General features: G+C 43.2%; 1 protein-coding gene across 5 annotated transcripts in view; it reads right to left on the bottom strand.

Moving 5' to 3' along the window:
• CASR (calcium sensing receptor) overlaps positions 1-25,461 on the bottom strand; it is a 172,094-nt gene extending 146,633 nt beyond the window's left edge. For 2 of the 5 annotated variants that reach the window (XM_084613437.1, XM_084613441.1), the window contains exon 1: positions 25,025-25,166. The gene's annotated coding sequence lies outside the window, so the exon portion shown is untranslated. Of the gene's footprint in view, positions 1-17,757; positions 17,847-24,715; positions 24,857-25,024; positions 25,167-25,413 lie in introns of those variants that run through there. The other 3 variants (XM_084613440.1, XM_084613439.1, XM_084613438.1) reach the window with 3 other exon arrangements.
• Positions 25,462-26,613: the final 1,152 nt, after the last annotated feature.

Genomic DNA, 26,613 nt, shown 5'->3' with positions numbered 1-26,613 from the left:
AAAACACTACCGTCTAGGAGACTTTAATTAAAATATGTTGCACTGAGCAGATATTTTGAGAAGGACTGTTGACTAGTGGTTGGAGCATCAGGCTGGCAGTTAGGGGATATATGTATACACTTTTGTTTCTTGCTCAGCCACTGACTTGCTGTGTGATCTCAAGTAAGTCACATGGCACCTTAACTTCCCCAGCTATTAAACAGAGATAATAAGAGTTACCTATATTTGGCACTCGTGCAACCACTGCTGAAATACTGTGTCCAGTTCTGGTTCCACAATTTGAGAAAGTTGTTGGTAAACTGGAGAGGGTTCAGAGAAGAGCCACGGAGAATGATTAACAGATTAGTAACCATGCTTGATAGTGATAGACTCACGGAACTCAATCTATTTAATTTAACAAAGAGAAGGTTAAGGAGTGACTTAACTGAGGTCTGTAAGTATCTACATGGAGACCAAACATTTAATAATGAGCTCTTCAATCTAGCAGAGAATGGTATCATACGATCCAGTGGCTGAAAGCTGAAGCTAGAAAAATTTAGACTGGAATTAAGGCACAAATTTTTAACTGAGAAGAGTAATTAACCATTGGAACACTTTACCAAGGCTCACGGTGGATTCTCCATCACTGGCAATTTTCAAATTAAGACTGATTTTTTTAAAAAAGGATATGATATCATTCAAACTGGAATTAATTCAGGATAGTTCTATGGCCTATGTTATGCAGGAGGTCAGACTAGATAATCACAGTGGTCCCTTCTGGCCTTACAATCTGTGAATATATCTTACTGGGGAGGTGGAATGGGGCGCAGAAGGAGGTTTAATTAATGTTAGTAATTTGCAGGAAGGGCAAAATATTATCATCAAAATTATAGAAAAAGAATATATGATACTTTATCCTTCCCTCCAAGAATCTCAGAGATCTGCACAAATAATATTAAATTAAACCTCAAAACAACACTAGGAAATAAATAAATCTTTTCCACCGTTTGCATCTGGGAGTATATAATGAGCAAGCTATTGCCTGCAAGTCTCATTTAATGACTTTATATTCATGATTTGATTTTAAAATGTGTAATTTTTTATTTCCCAAGTGTTAAATGAACAAAAAATATGTGTTATTTCACGTCAGCCCTTCTCCAGCCCTTGATCTTCATGTAGCAGCTACAACAGAGCCTTTAGATCCAATGTCTGTGTTTGGAGGCTCAGTCCTGATTATTCTATTGGTATCTTGGACATATCTGAAAATTAGTTTTTATCCCAACTTTTTTTTAAATGCATGTAAGTGCCCTTCATTTTCTCAACACCATTCTTCTCCACAATACTGAATTAGACAAATTCTTGAAATATCACCTCCTCTAGTTCACCTAGATGAAATCAATGTGCTGAAGGGACAGGACCAAACAAAGGTGCAGTATTGGCTAATAATACTTTTTAGTATTAGTATTCACACAGAACCGATTAATGTACTTTACAAATGTCACATACTGAATTTTCACAGCAGCCATATGTAGTGGATAATTATTCATTAGGACTCTCATTTTGCAGATGGAGAAATTCAGGCCAAGAGATTATATGACTTGGCCAAGTCCTCAAAGAGAGTCAGTGTCTGAGCCAGCACTGGAACTCAGGTTTCAGAGTAGCAGCCGTGTTAGTCTGTATTGGCAAAAAGAAAAGGAGTACTTGTGGCACCTTAGAGACTAACCCATTTATTTGAGCATCCGATTAAGTGAGCTGTAGCTCACGCAAGCTTATGCTCAAATAAATGGGTTAGTCTCTAAGGTGCCACAAGTACTCCTTTTCTTTTCACTGGAACTCAGAGTCTCTCCATCTCACTCCCATGCTCATACTACCAGACTACCGCACCTCTGGGCGGGACAGTCATTAGAAAAAGGGTGAGAAATGAAAAGAAAGAAAATGACCAGAAGGGTTATCTCACAGGATGGAATGAAGAAAACAGAGTGAAATGGGAAGCACAGGGAGACAGAAAGAGTAAATGGAAGAACAACAGAGCAGCAGTATTCCACAAGAGCACCTGAGAGAGTCTACACAGGAGCATCAGAATTGTCAGAGTGGATCAGACCCATGGCCCATTTAGTCTTGTATCCTGACTCTAGGGTGACCAGATGAAACGGAGAAAATATCAGGACACATGGGGGAAGCAAAAAAACAAACAAACAAACAAACAAAAACGCCGGAGTGGCCAAAGCCGCAATATCAGGACAAATGGCGTCCCGTCCATTCATCGGGACAAAGACCTAAAAATCGGGACAGTCCCGACAGTGGACAGAACCAGATATTTCAGAGGAAGGTGAAAGAATTCCTACAGTAGGCAGATGTAGAATAATTTGTCTCCTACCTCAGGGTTTCCCACTAGCCCCCAGTAGTTAGAGATTTGTTGAAGTCCTGAAGCATGAGGTTTAATGTTTTTCCCCTACATTTATATCAGCATTAACTCTAGATATTCTTGTTATTATTGATATAAACATCCAATACCTTTTTTAGATTTTGCTAAGTTCTTCTCTTCAGTGACATCCTGTGGCAATGAGTTCCATGGTTTATTTTTGTATTTTGTGAAAAAGTATTTCCTGTTACCAATTTTGAACTTGCCATCTTTCAATTTCATTAGATGTCCTCATGACAGGGCTGGTTTAGAGCCCTATGCCTGAAAGAATAACACCTCTATACCCCAGGGGAGTTTAGGTAAGAAGGAATAGGACCTAGGAAAGGGTTAATGAAACTGACAGGGTCTTAATTAGGACACCTTTGTGTCACCTGGGAAAGAGGTGTGTTTGGTCCTAATTGGGATTATCTTGATACATTTGAGAAAGGTGTCTGTGATGGCAGGCCTATAAAGAAAGCTTGTAGCATACTGGGAAGCGTGAGAGCCAAGCCAGAAACAGAGATGCCTAGGTGGCAGGAGGCCAGGGCTCCTGGCTTAGTAGGAAACCTTAGAGAGGACAAAAGGAAGACAAGGGGCTGAGCCTGAAAGAGGAAGTGGGAGATTCTCACTGTAGTGAGCCTGACACAGGGCCTTGTAAGGGATTAAGAGTATGTCTACACTTAAAACACTACAGTGGCACAGCTGCGCTGTTGTAGCACTTCAGAGTAGACACTATCTACTCCAATTGGAAGGGTTCTGCTGTCAGCAGAGCTAATCCATCTCCCGGAGAGGCGATAGCTAGGTCGATGGAGGAATTCTTCTCTCTACACCAGAGGTTAGGTCGGTATAGCTATGTCTCTCAGGAGTGTGGATTTTTCACACCCCTGAGAGACAAAGCTATACTGATGTAAGTTCCTAGTGTAGACCAGGCCTAAGACACTGTAACAGGACTTTGCAGGGGACTCAGCCAGAGTGTGAGATATTTGAATGAGTTTTCATAGATTCCGAGGCCAGAAGGGCCCATTGTGATCATCTAATCTGACCTTCTATATAACACAGGCTCACAGTATAATTCCTAGAGCACATCTTTTAGAAAAATAGCCAATCTCGATTTCAAACTTGTCTGTGATGAAGAATCCGCCATGACCCTGGCTAAATTGTTCCAATGATTAATTACCCCCACTGTCAGCCTTATGCCTTATTTCCAGACAAAATTTGTTTAGCTTCAACTTCCAGCCACTGGATCATGTTATTCCTTTCTCTGCTTTGAAATTTGAAAATACCCCTTTGAAAATACCATTATTAAAAATGTTTTCCCCATGTAGATATTGATAGACTGTAACCAAGTTACACCTTTAACTTCTCTTTGTTAAGCTAAATAGCTTTTGAATCCATAGACACCGACTCTGTGGGTGCTCCAGGACTGGAGCACCCAGGGGAAAAAATTAGCGGGTGACTTAGCACCCATCGGCAGCCAGTTCTGCCCTCCCCTCAGTACCTCCCATCCGCCGGCAGCCCCTCCCTCCCAGCGCCTCCCGCTCACCGTGATCAGCTGTTCTGCGGTGTGCAGGAGGCACTGGGGGGAAGGGGAGAGTAGCAGGGATGGCGTGCACTCGCGGGAGGTGGCGGAACTGGGAGAGAAGAGTCGGGGTGGGACAGGAAGAGGCAGGGGTGGGGCCTTGGGCTGAGCAGAGTTGAGCACCACCGGGCAAAGGAAAAAGCCGGCGCCTGTGTTTGAATGTATTACTATAAGACATGTTTTCTAATCCTTTAATCATTCTCATGGCTCTTCTCTGAACCCACTATAATTTACCAACATTCTTCTTGAACTGTGGACACCTGAACTGGACACAGTATTCCAGCAGCAGTCGCACCAATGCCAAATACAGAGGGAGCTCATGTTCAGCTGATTATCCACCATGACTGTCAGGAACTCACCTGCTGCAAGCCTGGCAACCCAATGAGCTCAGCTGGGCCCAATAAACTATCCCTAAGTGACTGCATTCCCTGATTGGTCAGAAGAGCCAACAGATCACCACTTAAGCCTTGTAGCACCAGCAGCACAGTGGCTACTGGATGCATTCCACACCTGCATCCTGTCCAGCCCTTGCCTGCCCTGGCTCCAGCACCAGCCCCTGCCTACCTCTGAACACCTGATTCCTAACTCCTGCCTCTGATCACTGTCTTCTCTTCTGAGCCCAGCTCTAGCTCTGCCCTTTGGGTCTCTTCTGGTTCTTGATTCTGACCACTGACTTGTCTCCTGACCATGCCTCCAGTTCTGCCCGTCAATTCTGTTCCAACCACGAGGCCATACTCCTTCTCCGATCACTAAATTGCACCACCTACACTTTGGTGTGTGACAACAACCCCCAAATCTTTTTCAGAGTTTTGATTGTGTGCCATTTGTTGTAGAGATGACCTGAGGTCCTGGGGCCCAGGAAGGAGGTCTTGAAGATAGTGTGACTGTGGGTGTGACTGCGTGTCTATTTTGGACATGGGATTTAATGTCACACAAGGGAAAGTTTCTGTTCTCCCTTCCTCTTAACAACATAAGGGATGGCTCAGCAGTTAGAGCATCCCCTAGCACTCAGTTGTAACTACCCCAAGTCTCCAATCTCTCAAGCACCCCTTCTGAGGCCCCATTTCTCTTCTGGGATATTGGCCCTCTGACCAGATCACAGACTCATCGAACCTACATGTCTATGCCCTGGTCTACACTAGGACTTTAGGTCGAATTTAGCAGCATTAAATCGATGTAAACCTGCACCCGTCCACACGATGAAGCCCTTTATTTCGACTTAAAGGGCTCTTAAAATCGATTTCCTTACTCCACCCCGACAAGTGGATTAGCGCTTAAAACGGCCTTGCCGGCTCGAATTTGGGGTACTGTGGACACAATTCTACGGTATTGGCCTCCGGGAGCTATCCCAGAGTGCTCCATTGTGACCGCTCTGGGACAGCACTCTCAACTCAGATGCACTGGCCAGGTAGACAGGAAAAGAACCGCAAACTTTTGAATCTCATTTCCTGTTTGGCCAGCGTGGCAAGCTGCAGGTGACCATGCAGAGCTCATCAGCAGAGGTGACCATGATGGAGTCCCAGAATCGCAAAAGAGCTCCAGCATGGGCCGAACGGGAGGTACGGGATCTGATCACTGTATGGGGAGAGGAATCCGTGCTATCAGAACTCCGTTCCAGTTTTCGAAATGCCAAAACCTTTGTCAAAATCTCCCAGGGCATGAAGGACAGAGGCCATAACAGGGACCCGAAGCAGTGCCGCGTGAAACTGAAGGAGCTGAGGCAAGCCTACCAGAAAACCAGAGAGGCGAACGGCCGCTCCGGGTCAGAGCCCCAAACATGCCGCTTCTATGATGAGCTGCATGCCATTTTAGGGGGTTCAGCCACTACTACCCCAGCCGTGTTGTTTGACTCCTTCAATGAAGATGGAGGCAACACGGAAGCAGGTTTTGGGGACGAAGAAGATGATGATGAGGTTGTAGATAGCTCACAGCAAGCAAGCGGAGAAACCGGTTTTCCCGACATCCAGGAACTGTTTCTCACCCTGGACCTGGAGCCAGTACCCCCCGAACCCACCCAAGGCTGCCTCCTGGACCCAGCAGGCGGAGAAGGGACCTCCGGTGAGTGTACCTTTTAAAATACTATACATGGTTTAAAAGCAAGCATGTGGAAGGATTACTTTGCCCTGGCATTCGCGGCTCTCCTGGATGTACTCCCAAAGCCTTTGCAAAAGGTTTCTGGGGAGGGCAGCCTTATTGCATCCTTCATGGTAGGACACTTTACCACTCCAGGCCAGTAACACGTACTCGGGAATCATTGTACAACAAAGCATTGCAGTGTATGTTTGCTGGCATTCAAACAACATCCGTTCTTTATCTCTCTGTGTTATCCTCAGGAGAGTGAGATATAATTCATGGTCACCTGGTTGAAATAGAATGCTTTTCTTCAGGGGACACTCAGAGGAGCCCATTCCTGCTGGGCTGTTTGCCTGTGGCTAAACAGAAATGTTCCCCGCTGTTAGCCACAGGAAGGGGGGAGGGTTGAGGGGGTAGCCACGCAGTGGGGGGAAGCAAAATGCGACCTTGTAACGAAAGCACATGTGCTATGTATGTAATGTTAACAGCAAGGTTTACCCTGAAAGACTGTAGCCACTGTTTTATAAATTGTGTCTTTTTAAATACCGCTGTCCCTTTTTTTTTCTCCACCAGCTGCATGTGTTTCAATGATCACAGATCTTCTCCTTCCCAGAGGCTAGTGAAGCTTAGAAAGAAAAAAAAACGCACTTGAGATGAAATGTTCTCCGAGCTCATGCTGTCCGCCCACACTGACAGAGCACAGACGAATGCGTGGAGGCAAATAATGTCGGAGTGCAGGAAAGCACAAAATGACCGGGAGGAGAGGTGGCGGGCTGAAGAGAGTAACTGCTAGCAATCCGTATCGCCTGCCTGCTCACCATAAGACAGTTCAATAGGACTGACTGCAGGACTAAAGAGAATGACCTGGTCAAGTCACTCCAAATTTAGTCCCTGCGCCCATGTCTGCCCAGGCGCTCCCAGCCGACGTGGCCAGGAGCACCTCGGACACGACGAGGACGGCTACCAGTCGTACTGCACCGTCTGCTGCCAGAAGGCAATGGGTTGCTGCTACTGTGTAGCAATGCCGTACCGCGTCTGCCAGCACCCAGGAGACATAGGGTGACGGTTACCTGAGCGGGCTCCATGCTTGCCGTGGTATGGCGTCTGCACAGGTAACTCAGGAAAAAAGGCGCGAAACGATTGTCTGCCCTTGCTTTCACGGAGGGAGGGAGGGAAGGGGGGCCTGACGATATGTACCCAGAACCACCCGCGACAATGTTTTAGCCGCATCAGGCATTGGGATCTCAACCCAGAATTCCAATGGACAGCGGAGACTGCGGGAACTGTGGGATAGCTATCCACAGCGCAACGCTCCAGAAGTCAACTCTAGCCTCGGTACTGTGGAAGCACTCTGCCGACTTAATGCACTTAGAGCATTTTCTGTGGGGACACACACACTCGAATATATAAAACCGATTTCTAAAAAAAAGACTTCTATAAATTCAACCTTATTCCATAGTGTAGACATACCCTATGATTCTGTGGCCTGGCTGGAGGACATAGTTTCCAGAAGAGGAAGGGAGCACCTGGATGTCCAAAGGGGGTTCTTGAGATGTGAAAACTTGATGTAGTCATGCCCAAGTACTAAGGGGTGCTCTAACCAGTGGGTTGTCCCTTGATAATCACCTTATGTATTATGAGGAAGGGAGAACAGAAGCTCCCAATCTACCTTTTTTATAACAATGATTATTTAAATACACTTTTATCATGTCCCCTTTTATTTGTGTCCTTTCTAAACTAATCAAACTCAGTCTTTTCAATCTCTCTTCATATGAGTTTTTCCATGCCTCAAATTACTTCATTACTCTCATCGCAACCTCTTCTAATTCTGCAATGTCTTTTTTGAGATGAGTGAGAAGAACTGCACATATTTGAGATGAGGTTGCACCATTGAGTTATACAATGGCATCATATTTTCAATACTCTTCATCCAATTACTCACATATTCTAACATCTTCTTTGCTTTTTTGACCGCAGCTACACGTTGAACAGAGGTCTTCATTAAGTTGTCCACAATGACACCTACATCCCTTTTGTGAATTGATTTAGGGTATGTCTACAGAGCAGCTGGAATGGTGCTTCCCAACATGGGTAGACAGACACACTTTAGCTCTGCTTAAGCTAGCATGTTATAAATAGCAATGTGATCACAGCAGCGTGGATGGCAGTTTGGGCTAGCAGCCTGAGTACAAGCCTACCCGACCCCCTGGGTATGTACTTAGGTGCTAGACCAAGCCACCACTAGTGCTGCCATGGTCACACTGCTATTTTTAATGTGCTAGGCTGGAGCAAAGCTATGCGTGTAGGTCTACTTGCACTGGGAAGAACTCTCCCTGCTGCTGTGTAGACATACCCTCCTTTAATTTAGACCCATTGAGGTGTATGACTTGTTTACATTTATCTCTCCAATGTTCATTACTTTGCATTTATCAACATTGATCTTTATTTTCCATCATGTTGTCCATTCACCTAGGTTGTTTAGATCCCTCTAAAATTCCTTGTCGCCTCTCTGGTTCTAACTTAAATAATTTTGTGTCATCTGCAAATTTTTTTATTTCATTCAAACCCCTTTACAGATCACTAATAAATATATTAAACAAAATGGACTTTTTTTTTTTCAGAACTTTCTGGTTTCTCCTTTCCCATGATGTTAACCTTTGCTATGATGAAAACTGACCGTTTAATCCTACTCTTTGCTTCTTGTCTCTTAGCCAATTTTAGATGACAATACTTTGCATCCCATGTCAGGACTACTTAGTTTCTTTAATAGCCTCTTGTGAGAGAGCTTGTCAAAGGCCTTTTAAAAGTCTAAATAAACAATGTCAACCACATCTCCTTTACTTTATTGAGATGTTCAAAGCATTCTAGTAGATAAATAAGGCATGATTTTCCTTTGCAGAAACCGTACTGGTTAGACCATATCATAACTCAATATTTCACGTGTTTTGTTGTTCTATTTTTAATTATCATTTCTTGAAATTTACCAGGTACACATTTAAGACTTCATAATCTGTAACTTTCTTTAAATTGTCCATGTTTTCTAGCATCTACTCTTCTGACAGCTAGAGATCTGAGAACACCTCTGTGTATCCTTGAAAGACCTCGATACAATAATTTCATGTACTGTGGGCTGGAACTTCATGTAACTTCTCAAAGGGGGAGATGTGACAGACATTGCAACCCCATGCAGTATCTTTGGGGTCCATTGGTTTAAATGACCAGTTTATGTCTGATTGTATTCTACTCCATGGGGGAGGGTTACCACAGCTCCTCCAGGAACTATAAAGAGTGGGTGGTGATTATAGCAAATCAGCCAGGTTGTAACTCCCCCAGAGAGGTACCACCTTCTGGGGATACTTGCACATACTAGTTCAAACTGGATTCTCCAGGGAGCTACACAAAGGACTCTTGGACAAATAGCCTGACTAGGGGCCTTCATTCTAATCCAGCAAACAGACAGGGCCTTCTGTTTTAGAAAAGGAGAGAGGCAATTCTTATGGAAGGGTTGGAAGGACTTGACCTACAAGGGCCCCATAAGACTGGTGGGTGACCTCCAGTAAGTTTTTAGCTGGTCGTGACAGGGTCGGGCCAGATGGCTACAGGAGAGTAACACAAGGCAGATATATTAGCCCCAGGTTAAGTAGGTCCCTTTTCCCTGGGTAAGGTAACAGGGAAAGTTCCAGAACAATCAGGAACATTCTGGAGACAATTAAGACAGACAGGCTGATTAGAACACCTGCAGCCAATCAAGAAGCTGTTAGAATCAATTAAGGCAGGCTAATCAGGGCACCTGGGTTTAAAAAGGAGCTCATTTCAGTTTGTGGTGTGCGTCTGAGGAGCTGGGAGCAAGAGGCACTAGGAGCTGAGAGTGAGAATGGGACTCTTGGAGGACTGAGGAGTACAAGCATTATCAGACACCAGGAGGAAGGCCCTATGTTGAGAATAAAGAAGGTGTTGGGAGGAGGCCATGGGGAAGTAGCCCAGGGAGTTGTAGCTGTCACACAGCTGTTCCAGGAGGCACTCTAGACAGCTGCATTCCACAGGGCCCTGGGCTGGAACCCGGAATAGAGGGCAGGCTCGGGTTCCCCCCAAACCTCCCAACTCCTGGTCAGACACAGGAGGAATCGACCTGGACTGTGGGTTCAGAAAAACAGCCAAGCTGAGGGCTGCCATGAAGCTCCAAGGCGAGCAAATCCTCTAATAAGCGCTAGACCCACCAAGGTAGAGGAGGAACTTTGTCACAATGTGTATAGGAACTTTTACTGTTTTTATATGTTTTCTCTCTAATGCTTTTACCTTAAGAATTAATGTGCTTGCTTAGAAGGAGCTGCATGGTAACTTATAACTGTGGGCAATGCAATGGTCACAGCCTTCAGAAAGACACCTGGGAACTGAGGACCTAAAGTGGGTTCCCTTGGTGGACCACAGAAGGGGAACACAGATGCAATTGCCCTGCAACTATGACAACTTCACCCTTATTACTGGAAAAGAGAAAATCCTGGGTAGGCATGTCTCCTCACCATACTTCTCAGTGAAGACTAAGGCAAATAAATTGTTTTGCTTCTCAGCAATATCCTTAATTGTTCTCTTTAATCCCTGGTGATTCATCAGACCACCAATTCTTTTTCAGGCTTCCTGCTTCTGAAACACTTAAAGAATTGTTTGTTTTTTATACCTCTACCTATTTGCTCCTTGAAATCTATTTTAGCCTTCCTAATTTCCCTCTTACATACCAGTTGCTGTGATTTGTGCTCTGGTTTATTGGCTTCACTAGGATTAAATTTCCAGTGTTGAAAGAATTTCTGTTTGGCATGAGCAGCCTCTTGAACCTTGCCATTCAGCCATGTTCTTGCCTTCCTGTTTCCCTGTTTGTTCAGTGGTATGTATCTTCTGAAACTCTATTATTGCTTCCTTAAGTAGCATCCATGCCACGTGTAAGGATTTTACTACCTTTACTTTTGCCTTTTAGGGTCTTTTTGACTAACATCCTCATCTTATTGAAATCACCCTCTCTAAAACTTAATGTCACTGTGACACTTTTTGCACCATACTTCTCCATAGGCTGTAGAATCTACTTATATTGTGGTCATTATTATTTAGTGGCTTGGCTACTGTTATTTCTTGAATTAACTGCTGGCTGTTACTTAAGAATAAGTCAAGAATAACTTTTTCTCTTGTTTGTACTAGAGCTAGCTGTTTCAAATCTCTGTATCTCGTGGAGGGGCACAAGAGCCTAATAAATCTAAAACTTTTCTAGGAGGAGCTAAATCGCTCAGCATGCTTTTCAGATATAAACCTGGTATGTTTATGCCATAGGCTTTTCTTTTAATAATCTTTTTAATTCCCCCCCCCCATTTTAGGATGAATTTGATACTCTTAGAAAGTGTACTACAGGCTAGATTTATGCACAGTGTAGGTTAACAACACCAGGCAAGCTGCTCCAACACAGAGCTTTGCCAGTCACCTCGATCCTGAACAGGATCATCTGTTATTCTAATCCTGGGCCCATCTACAGCTCTGCTAGTGCATCTTAATCCTGCTTGGCAGCATCCCATTCCAGCTATGTATTATCCCCCTTTCTTCTTAGATCAGTCGTGACCTCAAGCACCCACTGATATTCCTGTTTTAGGCCTCTCTTGTAAAATTATCACCTGTCCTGTTTCTGCTGCGATCTCTCCTGATTTTGTTGGGTTGATTCTGCATCCTAAAACCCTGATAATGAAAGGTTATGGATGTTTCCCCCTAACACTTTTCAGCATAATTTTAGAGATTCTGATCTCTGGTCCACAAATGCACAAAATCAGAATTGGAATATTTACCCATATGAGTGGAAAACAGCCTCAAAGTTTGGTTCTGCTGGAATATGGCCCTTTTCCCCAAAAAAAATCAGGTCTAGATCCACAGATTTAGATGTCCAACTGCCATTTTAGGCATCTAAATCCAAAATTCAATCCTCAAATCCGGGTGACTGGGCAACAAAATGAAAGATGAAACTGAATGTTGATAAATGCAAAGTAATGCACATTGGAAAACATAATCCCATCGACACATATAAAATAATAGGATCTAAATTAGCTGTTACCACTCAAGAAAGAGATCTTGGAGTCATTGCGGATAGTTCTCTGAAAACATCCACTCAATGTGCAGCATCAGTCAAAAAAGCTAACAGAATGTTGGGAATCATTAGGAAATGGATAGATAATAAGACAGAAAATATAATATTGCCTCTATATAAATCCCTGGTTTGCCCACATCTTGAATACTGTGTGCCTAACCCTGTAGGTACTCAAATTCCCGATACTTAAATTTCTGCTAGTGGGCAATCACAAAGCTACCTAAATCATAGAAATTTAGGGCTAGAAGGGATGTCAAGAAGTCATTGTGTCCCATCCCGAGTTGAGGCAGGACCAGGTAAACTTAGAATATGCCTGACACATATTTGTCCAATGTGTTCTTAAAAACCTCCAATGATGGGGATTCCATTATCTCCTTTGGAAGCCTATTCCAGAGTTTAACTACTGTTACAGTGAGAAAGTTCTTCCTAATATCTAATCTAAACATCCCTTGCTGCAGATTAAGCCCATTACTTCTTGTCCTACCTTCAGTGGACATGGGGAACAATTAAACACAGACCTCTTTATAACAGCTCTTAACATATTGGAAGACTGTTATCAGGTCCCTACTCAGTCTTCTTTTCTCAAGACTAAACATACTCAGTTTTTTTAACCTTTCCTCATAGATCAGGTGTTCTAAACTTTTCATAATTTTTGCTGCTCTCCTTTGGACTCTCTCCAATTTGTCCACATCTTTCCTAAAGCGTGGCATCCAGAATTGGACACAGTACTTCAGATGAGGCCTCACCAGTGCCAAGTACAGTAAGATAATTACCTCCTCTGGCTTACATAAAATATTCCTGTTAATATGCCCCAGAATTATATTAGCCCTTTTTTCAATTGCATCACACTGTATATAAGCCAATAATTTGGGATCCACTTTTACCCCCAGATACTTTTCAGCACGGCTACCATCTAGCCAGTTATTCCCCCGTTTTTGTTGTTGTTGTTGTTGTGCACCTGATTTTTCCTTCCTAAGTGAAGCACTTTGCACTTGTCTTTACTGAATTTCACCTTGTTGAACTCTGACTAATTCTCCAATTTGTCCAGGTTATCTTGAATTGTAATCTGGACCTCCAAAGTGCTTGCAACCCCTCCCTGCTTGGTGTCATCTGCAAATTTTAAAAGCATGCTCTCCACTCCACCATCAGGGTGGATAAAAATCAATGGGGTTTTTTTTAAATCAAAAACATCAGATTCTTTTAATTAAAACTGAAGATAGTTTTAATTAAGATACATTATAGCTCAAAGATATCTCATCATGGAATTGGGATTATAAATTATAATTCTATAGTATGAGACAATATATTCATGCAATATTTAAGGAAAGTTTTGTAAATGAGTTCCAATAGTTGATGGATTAGGGACCCAATCTTACGGGGTTCCAGGGGCTTCTGTATAGATTATTTAGGTTAATCTTTCTATCTACCCAATGGGACTCAGTGCTCAGTCTAGAAGATACCATCAGAGATGCTTAGTTTTGCAGTTCTCAAACTGGTTTTGTGTCTCCAGAGATAACATGCTTGTTAACAGCAAAAATGTTATAAATAAATAAATTAAATAAAATATAGAGGTGAGAAATAACAGACCTCAACCCTATTGTCCCTCTGCAAATTTGTGGACACAGAGTCAATCCCTTACCTCTCTCTAAAAGGGCAAAGTTTCAAAAAGTTCAATGAATGGAAGATTGCTGGGGGCGGAATAGATCTGGACAAGGAGAAGAAGTCTGGAGAAAAATGTGAGAAGGGAGGGACACGCAGTAGAAAGAAAAGTGAAACTGTTTGAGCAGCATATTCCAGAATTCTTGAGGTCTTTCTGAGTGTAGCCTTGATTTGAGATCTACCATACCATTCTCTGACTAGAAGGGAAAACATATAATGGTAGCAGGCTGTAAAAGAGACCCAGTTTGGGAATAAGAACCATTCAAGAAATATATGTTTGCTGATGATGTTTTAAAGAAAGTCACACCAGTGAACTGGTGGAAGTCACTTAAGCACTTCAATTCAGATCCTGTTGAAGTGATAATCTCACTTTTAACAGCAGTAGCTTTTTCTGCCAGTGTAGAAAGAATATTTTCTTCCTTTGGTCTAATTCATTCCAAACTGAGAAATCGTTTGGATCATGAAAAAGAAGGAAAGCTTGTTTTTCTTTTCCAGATTATGAACAAACAGGAAAATGAAGGTGAAGACAACTGAGTTAGCTGTAGAAGCCAATATTATAAGTTTCTCATGTTGATATGGCTGACATAGTCGCTTGAATTTTTGAATTTTTTAAAAAAATATTTCATTTAACTATTGTAGTTAAATTTAACAAAAACCTGATTTAAAAAAAACTTGAATGTTTAACTAAATTCAAAAATTCATATGCTTGTTTTATTAAAATATTATATGTTTGCTGTTGAAGAAAAAAATCCAAAATATATAACATTGTTTTACTTAAATAAAACAATTTAAATGTCTGTCTGGTGATGTTCTCCTCCAAATACAGCATGGCAAGAAAATCCTCCAAATATTAATGATTAACCTTTTGAATTGGAGATAGTTCACCTCCCAGTGATTTCATAAATATCTGCTTCAATTACCTTTGGTAAATGAAATAACCAAACAATCATTCATTTTCTGATATAGCCATAAAACTAATCTGAAAAGTTTTCAAAGTACATCACTTTAAAAATGTATAGTGTGTACCTTCTAAAAATGAAACCTACATCTATTACTGAGTTGTGAAGAATATGTATTAAGGTTATAACAACCAACAAGAATACACTTTTATGTAGAAATCCATGATTAAATCGAGTCTTCCTGACTAGTTTAAATCATGATTTAAATCAATTTGATTTAAATCAAATCCACCCTGTCCACCATCCATGTCATTAATGAAAATACTGAATATTACCAAACCCAGGACTGACCGTAGCAGCACCCCACTATATACACCCTCCCAGATTGACAGAGAACAGTTGATAACTACTCTTTGTGTATGGTCTTTCAACCAGTTGTGGAACCACCTTATAGTAATTTCATCTAGATGGCATTTCCCTAGTTTGCTTACGAAAATGTCACGTTGGACGGCGTCAAAAAGCCTTCCTGAAATCAAGACATATCATGTCTACAGCTTCCCCCACCACCTCCCATCCGCTAGCCGATAACTCTATCAAAAAGGAAAATCAGGTTGGTTTGGCATAATTTATTCTTGACAAATTCATGTTGGCTATTCCTTATAACCCTATTATTTTCTAGGTGCTTACAAACTGATTGTTTAATAGTCTGTTCCAGTATCTTTCCAGGTATTGAAGTTAGGCTGACTGGTCTATAATTCCGTGGGTCCTCTTTTTGTTCCCCTTTTTAAAGCTAGGTACTATGTTTGTCCTTCTCCAGTGCTAATCTGTCCTCCAGGGTAATTGCTAACAATTCTGAGATTGCTTCACTTGTTCCTTAAGTACCGCAGGGTGAATTTCATCAGGCCTTGTCTAAAACCCAGTGCCTTTAGTCCATGCAGGATCTTCAAGCTAGGCATTCCTCTGCCTATCTTGCCAGTGAGGTCCAATCTAATAGGGATTCTCAGAGGCTGACTAGTGTATAACTGTCTCCCCATCCCCAACTGCTCCCTTTTTAGAGCCGTCACTAGGGATATGGGAGACCCAGGTTTAAATCCCCACTCGACCTGCTGTAGACTAGGGACTGAACACGGGTCTCTAATTTCTTAAGTGAGTGCCCTAACCACAAGCTATAGAGTCATTCTCACTTGCCATCCCAAAGAATATTTCAGTGTTTTATTCACAATGGAACATCTTCGGCAGAAACTCCAGAATACCCCCACAGACCAGTGGTTAGGGCACTCATCTTATTTATTTATTTATTTTGAGAGAACGAGCTGACCTGACTTAGGCACCTACCTCCAGGAGAGGGCTCACAGCTGCAAATCCTGAGTGGAAGGAGGTGCCCCTATTTTGAGGGGTGATGCTTAGGCCACTCCCCTCCACAGCATTTCCTTATAGCTCGTTTAGATGGCTCTCTGCTCATGTTCCTTCCTGGCTTCTGAAGAATACCTTTCTTATGCCCCATGCATTGTATAGGGAGCCTGGGCACTTAACGCAGGGCTGTGGATTCCACGGGGTGGCAGGAGGCCTAAACATTAGTCATTACAATATCTAATGTTTAAATCCCCTTTGTGGACTGAGCCCCTAGTGTTCAAGTCTGTACTCACTGATGCCAATGATAAAACTCCGATGGCTTCAAGGGTGTAGGATCAGGCCTCAAGACAGATGGATATGTCTTATGTACCAAAATGGTTACTCTCGGTTAAAGTTGCATGCATGGGAAGAGATAGGCAAAGTACTTACTGCAACAAGCCTTTTCCATCTTTAATTTCTGTAAATCTGTAATACTAAAGGGAGTCTCAGGGAAAGGATTACAGTTCTAAATTAGCAAACCCACTGCCACCTCTATTAGTGAAAATTTTGTTCTCTTAATTAACAGGCATACATCTCATAATCCCTTCCCATAACAGTATGTGAACTCTTGTTCACTTAAAATATTTCATTTAGGAGGAAATGTGTATCATTAGGAGGTGCAAGTGTCACTACTGCATTATTCTTAACTAAGAATTACGATTTTTCCTTCCTTGTCCATATTTACAACTTTTTGTTTGTGAATAAATAGACATTACTGTATTGTGTCTTGATAAAATGGTGATAAGCACTTACAAATACCTTAGATTGTCTTAAATAAATTCTGACTTCCAGCCCACCTTGTATGGCTACAGTGAATGCTGCAATTGTTAAAATTGTTAAAAAAAAATTCATACATGGATTTCTAAAATCCCTCAGTGCTCAGTAAAATCTGGGTTGTAATAACAGAGTTCTTGTTTCTGTGTTAGAAATGTGTCTCATTTGTATGTTTTATGTCATTGGCCCTCATATTTCTTAATAAAGTTTAGATATTGCTTTTCTTCTAGGTAATGTGTGTATTTAAAAAACTTGTTCAACTGTTTCTTAAACAGCTGATTATGCAATTTATAACTACTTGTTAATAATTTGAAAAGTTATTAGTATATTTCTAGTCAAGTAAATGTAAATTAAAAAATGTGTTTCTAGTTGCTGAATATTCTAAATAACTGTATTATATAGCAGTAGTATATTCATTGTGAGATATATTAACAAAGCACTAGTTGTAGTGTTGTGGTTATTGAGTTAATTTTAAGCTCTGTACATGCTGGCCCATTTTCACCATTACTCTATGTTGCTATTAAAGCTGGGTGAACAACTCACAATGAACAACTTACTCAGATAATTTAGCCACTTTTTGGTCTGTGAATTATCTATGAACAGACTTTGATTTTTGTCAATTCGTTTCAGGAATGTTTGTGAACAAATTTTAAGTTTATGGTTCACTCACGACTACAAATTCATTTTTGGAGAAAGTTGAATTCCACGTTTAATTGTGGTCTATGGGCTAGGGCATATATTTAGAACTCATACTGCTCTTGATCCACAGGAGCTCGCCCACAGATGTCAGTAGGAAGTTTATACGGAGGTCCAGGCTAGAATCTGGCCTCTACGTAATAAACGAAAACTTTTAGTTATTTGTTTAATCACATTCAGCATCACTCACTGGAAAATAGTCTCATCTTCAGAATCATTGCTCGTTCTGCCTTCTATATTCCTTCAGTAGCCTTGTTTCTTTTCACCAGCCTGCTTTTTTGTTTCTGTATGGATAACTGAAAGATTCAAAATAAAATTGTAAATGGGGAACCAACATCAAACACATTTGTTTCTAGTAGAGTCCTGCAGGGATTTCTTCTTGGCCCTAAGCTATTTAAGATGTTTATCAATGACCTGGAAGAAAACAAAATCATCACTGATAAAGTTTGCAGATAACCCAAATTGGGGGAGTGGTAAATAATGAAAAAGACAGGCCACTGATTCAAAGCAATCTGGATCACTTGGTAAACTAGGAGCAAACAAACAGTATGAGTTTTAATACAGCTAAATGTAAATGTATACACCAGGAACAAAGAATGTAGGCCATACTTACAGGATGGGGGACTTAAACCTGGGAAACAGTGACTCTAAAAAAGATGCGGTGAATACATGAGCTCCCTGTTAGCTGTGGCCAAAAGAGCTAATGTGATCCTGGGATGCATAAACAGGAAATTCTTGAGAAGGAGTATAGAGGTTATTTTACCTCTATATTTGGCAGTAGAGCAACTGCTGCTGGAATACTGTGTCCAGTTCTGGTGTCCCCAATTCAAGACAGATGTTTATAAATTGGAGAGATTTCAGAGAAGAGCCATGAGAATGACTAAAGGATTAGAAAACATGCCTTACAGTGACAGACTCAAGGAGCTCGATATACTTAGCTTAACAAGGAGAAGGTTAATGGCTGACTTGATTATAGTCTCTAGGTACTAAATGGGGAACAAATATTTAATAATGCGGTCTTCAATCTTACAGAGAAAGGTATAACATGATCCAAGACAAATTCATACTGGAAATAAGGTATAAATGTTAACAGTGAGGGTAATTAACCACTGGAACAACTTACCAAGAGTCATGGTGGATTCTCCATCACTGACAATTTTTAAATCAAGATCAGATTTTTTTTAAAATATGTTCTGGGAATTACTTGGGGGAAGTTCTATGGTCTGTGTTATAGAAGGTCAGACTGGATGATCACAGTGGTCCCTTCTGGCCATGAAATCTATGGCTCTATCAATCCATGTAGTCCAGTATCCTGTCTCCCACAATGATCAGAACCAGATATTGCAGAAGAAGGTGCAAGAAACTCTACAGTAGACAGATGTGGGATAATTTGTCTCCTTTAAGTCTTCATGCTAGCCACTAATAGTTAAAATTGGGTAAAACCCTGAATCGTTAAGTTTTATCTGCCTTCTAAAACCCTTTTTAAAGAATTATTAACTATAACAACTCTGGATATTCTTGTTATCCATATAAATGTCCAGTTCCTCTATAAATCTTGCTAATCAACAGCATCCTGTGGCAATGTGTTCCACAGTCTTGTATGACAAACTATTTCTATCAATTCTGAATTTGCTGCCTTTCAATTTTATTAAACATCCCCTTGTTCGTGTGTTACAATACAGAGAACAGACACTCTCAATCCACCTTGTTTAGCATTCATTATACTTACTCTTATTATACTTTTATCATGGCTCCTCCTCTTATTCATCTCTTCTCTAAAGTGAACAACCCCAATCTTTTCAATCTCTCTTCACATGAGAGGTTTTCCATGCCTCTCACCATTTCCATCACCCCTGTCTGAATCACTTCTAAGTCTGCAGTATTTTGTTTTGTGAGGGAGTGACTTGTGCTGAACATGGTCTCTCAAATGAGTGTGAACCATAGATTTATTTAGTGGTGTTATCATACTTTTCATATTATTCTCCATCCCATTCCTTATGCATGATAACATCTTGTTTGCTTTTTGATCACAGGTGAACATTAGGCAGATGTCTTTTTTGATGGGACCATGGTGGTGCCCAGATATTCTTCTTCAGTTGAAACTGTTAATTTAGAAACCTGTTAAGCTATATGAGTCGTTTATATTTTTCCTTTCATGTGCAATGCTTTGTACTTATCAACACTGAACTTCAGTTGCCATTGTGTTGCTCACCATTCACCTAGCTTGGTCTGGCCCTCTGAAGTTACTCACATTCTTGTACGGACAAGAGTAGCTTAAATAGTTTTGAATCATTTGCAAATGTTATCACCTTACTACTCACCTTCATTTCCAGATCATTAATAAATGTTTTAAACAACACTGGATGTAGTATGAAACCTTGAGCACTGCCTACTTCATTCAGTTTACAGTTGGCTCCCTCTTCACATGGATTCCCATTCTGTGCAGTGCATTTTAATAGGCCTCAGTGGTATAAACAGTGTTTAAAAAGTCAATAGTGGGACCAGAGAAGCACCTTTCAGATCCATTATTTATTTGTATGACAATAGCACCTAGAACTTATGGAAATCAGGGCTCCACTGAGCTAGCTGCTTATATAAACACATAGTAAGAGACAGTCCATGCTCCAGAGAACTTACAATCGAAATAGATAAGACAGACAAAGGGTAGAGGAAGTTTTCAGAGGCAGTGGGTCTATTTGCTGCTCCCTCTTGAAGACTGCAGAACGGGGGAGTGGTCAGTTAACTGGCCATAAGGGTCACAGCAGTCCGTTGACGGCCCCTGAAGATGCCAGAGAAGAGGAACTGGAGATGTCAGGACCTGTCCCCAAATTTGACTCTACAGTAGACATGAGGCTAGGTGATTATAATCATGAGGAATTCCAGAGTGATATCTTTTTAAAAGTTCAAATTTTGAGCTTCCCAGCCTGGACAGCATCTTTTAACTTGGCAATTCCAAGACACTTTCTGTGGCTATGTATACAGTACAGCTTAAGTCAATATAAGTGATGTCACTCAGGGACATGAATAAGCCACCCCTCCGAGCAACGTAAAGTTACAACAACCTAAGTGCTGGTGTGGACTGTGCTATGTCGGCTTCTCCCGCTGACACAGCTACCGCTCCCCTCGGCTTAGAGCATCTGCGCTCACAGCATGACAGCAGCAACGCTGCATCGATACAGCTGCGCCACTGTAAGCGCTGTAGTGGAACCAAAGCCTTAGGCAATAACAGGTCAGACTTTCAAATGTGCAAATGTGAGCACCTCAGTGTGGAGTGGATTGGGAGCTGCTTCTGACCAAGTCAAAGATGCACGTTTGAAAGAGCATTTGAAAAACTGGCCCCACAGCCAATAGTAATAATAGTACTTTGTATATAGAGCCTTTCGCCTGGGGATTTCACTAGGGCCTTACAAACCTCAATTAATCCTCAAGACAGAACGCCAGGGAGTAGATATTGGCATCCCCATTTTACAGCGGGGCAAACTGAGGAGAAGTGGCTTCCTAAGGTCAGAATCCCAGTCTGCTGCCTTAACTTCTAGATCACGTGTATTATAGCCACATGGGAACGGATTACAACAATCCAGTGTATTTTGCATGCTAACAAGTTCAGCAGGCAAGGTTTCCTTGACTCTGCAGAAATGTGGCATTCACACTTGAAATAGCTCCGGATGTGACAGGTACAAAAAAGTAACACTAAAGCTACCAGTTCTGTCAGCGCTCCACTCTATTAATGGACAGTTGGGTGGACAACGATCTTACAATGCTCAGCAGCAATTAGCGCAGGTAAAGCATTCCTCACTCCTGCGGTTAATAAGTGACTGAGAGGCATATCAACTTATGCAGTAGGAGCTGTTTGCAACCAGCAGTACACATGCAGATAAAGCGGGAGTTTACTGATGGCCAGTCTAGGCTTTGTCATTTTCCCAAGCAACACAAAGTCTCACTGACAGGTTTTATGTTGATTTAATAAAACAATCATAAAAATATTAATTATTTTTAAAAGCACTGAGGTTTGAAAACTGTGCAAAACGTACCAGATTGATAGACATGGAGTCTGAAGTTCTCCCCTTATAGTACGTCTGCTCAGCACAAAATGACCCATGGCAATGAGTCTCAGAGCCTGGGTCAACTGACTCAGGCTTGCAGGGCTCATGCTAAGGGGCTAAAAATAGCAGTGTAGACATCCAGGCTTGGGCAGAAGCTCACACTCTGAAGCCCGGTGAAGGTGAAGAGTCTCAGAGCCCAGGCTCCAGCCCAAGCCCAAATGCCTTTTCTGCTATTTTTAGACCCACACAGCCAGCAAGCCCCATGAGCCCAGGTCAGTTGATCCAGCCTTAGACCTTTGCTGCAAGGAGTGGCGGGGGGGTTGGGGGGGTGTTGCTGTGTAGACACACCCATATTTACAGCACAACGTAAAGTACAACTTAGGCAACAGCTTCACAGACTGCCCCAACAACATGCCTCTGCCCTTTCTAGAAGGGAAAGTGAAGTCAGGCTCAACCCTAACCCTGCTTCAGTCTACACACAAATCATGCTAACCCAGAGTTCCAGGACCCCCTGGGGTGGAGGGTCCGAGCCTGAGTCAAGCCCAGGGTTCAAGACCTATTGTTTTGTAGTGTAGACACAGCCCCACTGGACTCGTGCTCTGGGAGTCTGCAAAAAGTATTCCACAATCCCACGGGCCAACTTTCTTTGTCCTTTAGAGAGTCAAGTTTGGTGGACAGTCACGTTTTTCCACATTGCATCAGGAACAAATGGCTAGAGCGGCCACATTTTGAAAGGGCACTAGGAAGTCTGGGATATGGGTGGTTAGACTCGGGCTTGCATAATGCAGTGTAAACGCAGATGCCCCAGGTTGGGACCTAGGGATCAACAATTCCTAACCTAGGTTACAAATGAGTGTAGATGCCCAAGCCCTAGTTTAACAAACCCAGGGTGTGCTAACTCAAGTTTTACTACTAACCCTGGGCTTACATTGCAGTGTAGACATTCCATCTTCATAGTCCATTCAGTCCTTGGCCTCCATGTGGAGACTGCTGAGATGACAGTGTGGTGGCAGTTTTTATGATGAGGCACTTGGAAGTGAGCTGAAACAAAGTCACTTCATAGAGGCCACCAAACACAAGTCACTACATACCTGAGACGGACTGAGAGAGATGACATAGAGGTGAACAGCTAGTTCTGTAGCTCATTACTAATCCTCTTTGTCACCCATCAATTTGCTTTAAACGGATCTGTTTTTCACTAATCTACACTGCACAACCACTGCAACAGCTTTTAGTTTATTCCATTAAACATCAGTTACTAAAACATTTCTTTAAGCTGCACAACTACCCAGTCACTTTACTATCTAGTCATTTAGCCCAATTACAAATAATTTTAATAATCACATTACTCACATTTTACCACTTCAATAAATCTAATCAAAACACATGTGAACCCAGTCCTGGTCCCACTGAAGTCAATGACAGAACTCCCATTGAATTCAATAGGAGCAGAACTGGATTCTACGTCCTTAAGGCATAAACTTGCATTTCTTATTTAGACTAAGGGCTCAATTCTGTATCTGAACAGAGGTTGGGTGCAGTGGAAGGAGCAGTGGGATAGGCAGGTGATTGCTGCGAGATGATTCTTCGTGGCCGAGCCCTGGCATAAATTAAAAATACTGGGTAGCAGCTTTAATTTATGTTGTTGGCAGTAGGTACCTCAGGGAGGCAGGGACTCAGCCACAACAAACCATCTCCCAGCCACACTCCCTATTTCCTCAGACTTGCCCCTCCTACTCTTCTGGCAGGTGATAGGGCTGGTGTAAGAGGAAACAGAGTCTCTACATTGGCAGAGATTGCCTCTATACAGGGGAAATTCTCCAAGATGAATCTCCAGCAGGATTAAGCTCACTTTGTGCAATATGAGTGAAGTAGGCAGTGCAAAATTGATTTAGCAGACCAGAGAGTCTGACTCAAGGAAATTAAGGAGCGTTTAACCTGTGAGCATGTAATTGGAGGATCCACCTCAAGAAATACTCTCTACAATAGAAAAAGTAAAATAGAAAAATATTTTATAAAATCAAAGTAAAAATGTCAAGATTATTTTACAATAACATTCTATGAAAATTGAGCTCAAAATGAAAACATCAAAGCAAGATATGTTAGTTCACAAAATGTTTCCTTATACTTAGGATGAAATCTCTTCTAATGGTATCATAATCTACCAGGCAGATTCTTTTGGTACATTTTCTGAGACATCATTTTTATTATTCATTTTCCATGAAGCATATTTGAGACAATTTTTTGCAGCCTGTGTGATTTCTATGTGACTAAATAGTTTTATTTTTAGGTAATTGTCTTAGCTCCACTAATTTCTCCATAAACCTCCACTTTGAGAAAACGTTTATGAATAGTACTGCTTGCCAATGAATTTTCTTTCACTTGGACACCTATATTTACAAAATAGTTTAGGGCCAAATTCACAGGTTTTAAAATCAGTCCTTAATGGAAGTTTTGCCTGAGTAAGGACTACAGTATTGGGCAATAGTTCGCCATTTAATTCCTATTATTTCAATGGCACATTAATCATTTGCCTTATTACCATTACCCCTTTCAAAATGCTCTAAAACGCCCATTTTCCGAAGTATCCAAGGACGACTCTAGAGAGGCACCAGAAAAGCCCAGCAGCGGAATTTTATGCTACAACATGTTCCTTCTAGCCATGCATCGTAGGCTGGCACTTAACCCCGGTACATATAACCAGAGGCATGAACATCGTTTAGACCTGGAATCGGCTTTGTGCAAAACCGTACGCTTCACACTGTGCTTCCCACTTTTTGTCCCCATTGGTGAAAACCTTCCAAATCCACCAAAACGTATCAGCCGCCAGCTCCTTTGCTCCGCAAGAAAAGCAGGTGAATTAAGTCCTGGGCTGATGCGAGCACCACAGAACCTGCACTAAAAACCAGTGCCCCTGGCCCAGGCGAGCTCGGAGCCGAAGGGGGGGGGGAAGCGGTGCCCTGCACCGGCAGCAGCTCTGGATTTAGCGGGGGTGTTTGCTCGCGCCTCACTTCCAAGCACGCTCTCCCGCAGCCACTGGCGCACCACGCCGCCCGGTGCCCGCCCTCGCTCCTCAGCCTTTGCCGGGCTGCTCAGCGAACTCACCTCCCTCCCCGCGGGCGAAGGCAGCTCGCGGGAAGGGGCGCCAAGGCCATGTCCAGTCAGCGGCCCCGATCCCGCGCTGACCTTGCGAGGAGCAGGGCGGGCTGCCCCAGGCTGCCGTCCACCCCGCGGGGGGAGCGCGGCCCCTGGCGGTCCGGCCGGCCTGCCTGCCTGCCGGGAGAGCCGAGCCGGACCAGCTGGGAGCCCCGAGCGGCCGCGGAAGCGGCGCGTCCCCCCTCTGGGGCACCCGCTGCTTGCAGTCGGGCGGCAGCAGCGCCCCCGGGCTCCCGGCCCCGCCCTAGCCCCGCTCACCTCCTGCCCCGCGCCTGCCTTGGGGTCGGCTCGCTGCCTCGGCGGCGCCCAGCTCGGTGCCCGGCCGGAGGGGAGGCAGCAGCTTGCGCGCTGCGGCTGCGGAGATGCTCCAGCTGCTCGGTCTGCCCCCCGCTCCTACCCCTCCTCCGGCGCCGGCCAGGGCGGCAGCAGCGGCAGCATCTCCCGCAGGTCCCCCCAGCGGCAGCAGCGGCACTTGCAGCCTCGCGGGAGCCAGCGGGGAGGGAGGAGGGAGAAGCCCCTGGTCAGCTCCCACTCCCCGCTCTCTGCTCCCTTCCCCGAGCACGCGGGCACTCACCCAGGCACATGCTCCACATGGACACGCGCCTGAAGATAGGTGGACTTACACCCCCCCCCCCACACACACACACCTGCACGCACAGAGGCACCTGCTCCACACACGTACTGTGTTGTGTGTACATCCCAGTGTACAAATAAATCACTCTCCCCAGCTCCTCACACGCACAAGTTCAGACAGGCAAATACACCTACTACGCAGGTGCACATACACAAATCTTAGCTGCCACAGCACACCCATGCAACCATCCTATAGCAGGAATATACTGGACTCACACTCCACATGCAATATACTGATATACCGGCTCTGCACGTGTTACCAGCATCGGCGCCGGGGGGGTGGGGGGGAGGGGAGGAGGGGCAAGGACCACTGACCCCGATACCCACTCGTGAGAACATGAACTCAGGAGCAGTGCAACGAGGGCGTCCCCCTCCCTAGGCCCCTGACTGGAGCCAGGTGGCATAACAGCGGAGCCCCTTCCCTTACTCTCCCTCCCCCTTTCGGGCCACATTTGCAGCCCTTCTGGCGCTGCTAGGGTTCCCATTCACCACAATATCTGAGAATCTCTGGAACAAGGAATTTATCCACAGCAGACTCCTATGTGGTAGAGAAGTGTTATTTTCATTTTACATGAACTGAGGCAGAGTGGAATTGATCCACATCACCTCAATCCTAGTTCAGTGCTGTGAACACAAGACCCTGACTGGGGCTCCTAAACAGAAGTAAATAATAATAATAATGATTACTTATTATTAATTATTATTATTTATTATTTATTTATTAAATGAAAGTGTTATAACCATTATACAAGACACTGGTGAGACCTCATCTGTTATACTGTGTGCAGTCCTGGTCTCCCATGTTTAAGAAGTATGAATTCAGACTGTAACAGGTGCAAAGAAGGGCTAATAGGATGTTCTGAGGAGAGGAGACTCAAAGAGCTTGGCTAGTTTAGCCTAACCAAAGAAGGCTGAGGGGAGATATGATTGCTCTCTATAAATACATCAGAGGGATAAATACCAGGGAGGGAGAGGAGTTATTTAAGTTAAGTGCCAATGTGGCCACAAGAACAAATGGAAATAAACTGGTCATCACCAAGTTTAGGCTTGAAATTAGACAAAGGTTTCTAACCATTGGAGGAGTGAAGTTCTGGAACAGCGTTCCAAGGGGAGCAGTGGGGGCAAAAAACCTAACTGGCTTCAAGACTGAGCTGATAAATTTATGGAGGAGATGGTATGATTGGACTGCCTATGATGGCATGTGGCCCACCGAT

Source organism: Lepidochelys olivacea, assembly GCF_965140295.1.
Source record: "Lepidochelys olivacea isolate rLepOli2 genome assembly, chromosome: 1".
Classification (NCBI taxonomy): Eukaryota; Metazoa; Chordata; order Testudines; family Cheloniidae; genus Lepidochelys; species Lepidochelys olivacea.
This window is presented reverse-complemented; position numbering and strand designations above follow the sequence as displayed.